The following is a 4,898-nucleotide window of genomic DNA, read 5'->3' as shown; positions in this document are numbered from 1 at the left end:
ACGTCAAAATCGTTGACGCAAAAACTAGGAAGGGCAGCAACAGTTGCTGCCCTCGATCCGCATGCGTGTGGCGCAGCCGAAGGCGGGCAGCACAGGGGCTGCGTCTGCAGTAGCCAGCCGGCGGCCTGCTGCAAGCAGGCTTGCGTCCGGCGGGGCTGACAGCCCGCGGGCAGAGACACCTCCGGCCGCTTCTCCCGCGGGGTGAGGCGCTGTAGGGCACCGGCGCTTGCCGCCGCTGCTCCCGCGGGCGAAACTCCCCCCCCCCCCCCCCCACCCCCCACAGGGGAGGCCGCCCGGTGAGACAGCACCGCCTGCGGGCGTTGCCCCACCGGCAGAACCGCCCGCGGGGGGGCTCCCACCTGCAGCGGCAGCGCCGCCAGCGGGCGTGCCGCCTACAGGCGAGGGCAGCGCCCTCGCCCCCGCCTCACAGGCCGTCGCCAGCAGGGTGGCGACGGCGGCAGCAGTAATAGGGAATTAGGGTTTTGGGCAAAAGGACAGTTTTGCCCTTGTGAATTTGAGAAATTCCAGTTTCTGTCTTTTATCCAAATTACGAAAATACCCTTAGGAATTGAGAAATTCCCTACATGTCCCTGATTTCAGAAAATATTAATTAATTCAAAGGTTTAGTTGATTATTATTTTTATTATTATCTAGTAGTCTTACATGATGATGATTATTTATACATGTGATGTATGATGTGTGGACGGATGATCATGGACCGTGTGATGTGTGTACTTGTGATTATTATTATTGAGGTCTGCGGGAGCATGGATGTGATAGCGGGAGCATGGATGTGATAGTGGTCCATGATCATCTGGTGTGATTGCTTATACACATACTAGATATGTATATATATTTACATGCGATGTAGATATATATTAAATATGTATATGTGTGACATGTCATATTAGGAGACCAAATCATAGAAACATCTCTCGATAATATTAAGTAGGTAAACGTTAGGCAATTAGATTGACCCACGTGGCCTTCCATCGTTATAAGTAGGAACCGATTCCCGGTGTAGGTTGAGTTGGTCGAGTCCCTTGAGACTCACCTATATCGTGATTCGCTATCTTGCTTACGACATAGAGATGTCACCGGTGACCTGAGGGCATGGTATGCTTGGTTGAGTCCCTCGAGGGTATATCATCAAATCAGACTCATCTTGTAACGAAGGTGTTGACTTAACCGAGCATCATGGTTGGTCGAGTCCCTCGAGGCCATGGTGATTCGGAGGCCGAATAGGACGGGAATCACAAGGAGTTGTGATCGGCAAGAGTTGCCTACCTTTTAGGCTTAGTGTGATTGGTCGAGTCCCTCGAGATTACACTAAGACGTTGATTGGATCCTGATCCCCACTAGAAGTCTGCCGAAGACTTCCGTTTCACGTGCTGAGGGTGTCGTGTGACTCGTTGGTAAAATAGTGGGAGCATATTAAGATAGAAGTCCATATCTTGATAGTTTATTTCTTGCAAAATCTGCATGTTATTCATTTCTGCTACATCTTTATTTTTAGAAAATGTCGCTTTCAAATCCCTTACGTGGCATACTTGATGTCAACCGCCTCATTGGTCCAAATTATACGGATTGGCTCCGTAACTTGAGAATTATTCTCACAGTAGAGGAAATCGTGTACGTCCTTGATACAATGATGCCTACGCCCGAAAAGGGACAAACGAGGATGAGATCGCTCGCTACGTGAAGTACATTGATGACTCCACTCTTGCTCATGCTATATGTTGGGCTCTATGACTCCTGAGTTATAGAGACAACATGAAAAGATGGATGCCAGATCCATTCTCCTACATGTTCGTAAATTGTTTGAGGAACAGGGAAGGACTCAGCGATATGAGATATCCAATAGCCTCTTCCGCGCTAGGATGACTGAGGGGACACCAGTTCAGAACCATATCCTAAAGATGATTGAGTGGATAGAGAAACCCACAGGTCTAGGAATGGTCCTAGAGGATAACTTATGTGTGGACATTGTGCTTCAGTCCCTACCAGATTCCTTTTCACAGTTCATAATGAATTTTAATATGAACAAGCTTGAGGTGACTCTCCCAGAGCTCCTCAATATGTTGAGGGAGGCAGAGAGTACTATTAAGAAAGAGAAGCCAGTTTTCTACACTAGTGAGACCAAAAAGAAAAAGAAAACAGAAAGGTCCCTTAAGAAGGGAAAGGGCAAGGGCAAACCAGGTAAAGCAAAGGTTGCTAAGAAAGACCCAGCAATGGACAAAGGCTAGTGCTTCCACTGTGGTAAAGATGGGAACTGGAAGAGAAACTGCAAAGAGTACCTTGTAGAAAGGGCGAAACAAAAGCTTGATGAAGCTTCAGGTACATTCATGATCAGTCTCCATTTGTCAGACTCTTATGATAACACATGGGTATTGGATACCGGTAGTGCTTATTATATATGCAATTCGTTGCAGGTTCTGGCAAGACCTAAGAGACTAGAGAGAGGCGAGATGGACCTCAAGATGGGTAATGGAGCAAAAGTTGCTGTAGTAGTTGTTGGCGAGGTCGCCCTACATCTGCCTAGTGGAGCTTTTATTGCATTAGATGCATGTTATTTTGTTCCTTCTATTATCAAAAACATTATCTCCATTTCATGTTTAACAGTTAGTGGATATAAATTTGTTTTTGAGAACAATGGTTGTTCGATATTATTAGATGATAAGATCATCACGAAAGGAACATTGCAAAATGGTTTATTTATGTTAGACACTACTCCACATATCATGAATGTAAATGTGTCCAAAAGGAAACGAGATGAGTTGAACAGTGCATACTTGTGGCATTGTAGGATAGGTCACATCCATGAAAGAAGGATTCAAAAGTTACTAAATGATGGATATCTAGATCCATTCGACTACGTGTCAGATGCAACTTGTGAGCCTTGCATTCGTGGAAAACTAACTAACTCTCCATTTAGTGGAACTGGAGAGAGAGCCACTGAGTTGTTGGAACTCATACATAGTGATGTATGTGGACCCATGTCAACTCATGCCATTGGAGGTTACTCCTACTTCATTACATTTACTGATGATTTCTCAAGGTATGGATATGTGTACTTAATGAAGTACAAGTCTGAGGCCTTTGAGAAATTCAGAGAGTATAAGAATGAGGTGGAGAACTAGACTGGAAAGAGTATCAAAACTCTTCGATCAAATCGAGGAGGTGAGTACTTAAGTACAGAGTTTACTCAGTTCCTCAAGGACCATGGGATATTATCCCAATGGACACCTCCTTATACACCTCAGCTCAATGGTGTCTCTGAAAGGAGAAATCGTACGCTATTAGATACGGTACGGTCCATGATGAGTTTTGCTGACCTACCCATCTTATTCTAGGGATATGCCCTAGAAACCGCAGCTTACCTTCTGAACAGAGTTCCAACTAAGTCGGTAGTGTCTACACCATATGAGATATGGAAAGGGAAGAAGCCTGATCGTAAGATTGTTAAGATTTGGGGCTGCCCTACCCACGTTAAAAGACACAACCTCGATAAGTTAGAATTAAGGACAGAGCGATGCAAATTTGTGGGATACCCCAAGGAAACTTGTGGGTATTATTTATATCATCTCGAGGACCAAAAGGTCTTTGTAGCTAAGAGAGTAGTGTTCCTTGAGAAGGAACACATTCTTGGCGTAGACAGTGGGAGAATGATAGAGTTGAGCGAGGTTGGAGAACCAAGCTTAAGCACCACTCTACAGCCCGAGTCTGTTCAGGTGCCTAATACACAAGTTTCAACTTTACGCAGGTCTGATAGAGTATCCCATCCTCCTGAAGGATATGTGGGACATATTAGAGGAGAGGATGTTGAGGATATTGATCCTCAGACCTACGAGGAGGCTATTATGAGTATAGACTCCGGGAAGTGGCAAGAAGCCATGAATTCTGAGATGGATTCTATGTACTCCAATAAGGTTTGAAACCTAGTTGATGTGCCCGAAGGTATTGTACCCATCGGTTGCAAGTGGATCTTTAAGAAAAAGATCGGAGTAGATGGAAAGGTAGAGACCTATAAAGCAAGGCTAGTAGCTAAGGGGTATCGTCAAAGGCAAGGTGTTGACTACGACGAAACCTTCTCACCCGTAGCAATGCTAAAATCCATCAGAATTCTATTGGCTATTGCAGCACACTATGATTATGAGATCTGGCAGATGGATGTGAAAACCGCATTCCTCAATGGGAACCTCGAGGAGGAGGTGTATATGATGCAACCTGAGGGATTCGTGTCCAAGAACTGCCCAGATAAGGTGTGTAGGTTGCTTAGATCTATTTATGGACTAAAGCAAAATTCCCGAAGTTGGAACATAAGATTTGATGAGGCAATCAGATCTTATGACTTCGTTAAGAACGAAGATGAGCCTTGTGTGTATAGGAAGGTAAGTGAAAGCGCTATCACCCTTTTGGTGTTATATGTGGATGACATCCTCATCATTGGGAACGACGTAGGAATGCTATCCACAGTAAAGGCTTGGTTATCTAGACACTTCTCCATGAAGGACTTAGGGGAACATCCTATATCTTGGGGATTAGAATCTATAGAGATAGATTCAAGAGGATGCTTAGCTTGTCCCAGTCCAGGTACATAGAAACCATTGTCAAAAAGTTTGGCATGGAAAATTCCAAGAGAGGTCTCATACCGATGAGACATGGGATATCGCTTTTTATGAGTATGTCCCCAAAGACTCCAGAAGAAAGGGCGAACATGAATATGATACCTTATGCCTCAGCAATAGGGTCTATCATGTATGCCATGCTATGTACTAGGCCTGATATAGCGCATGCTCTGAGTGTCACGAGTAGGTATCAGGCGGATCCAGGCTTGGAGCATTAGAAAGCAGTAAAGTGTATCCTTAAGTACTTGAGAAGGACTAAGGATCTTTTAC

This window comes from Musa acuminata, chromosome BXJ3-8 (assembly GCF_036884655.1).
Source record: "Musa acuminata AAA Group cultivar baxijiao chromosome BXJ3-8, Cavendish_Baxijiao_AAA, whole genome shotgun sequence".
Classification (NCBI taxonomy): Eukaryota; Viridiplantae; Streptophyta; class Magnoliopsida; order Zingiberales; family Musaceae; genus Musa; species Musa acuminata.
Note: the sequence above shows the minus strand (reverse complement) of the source record.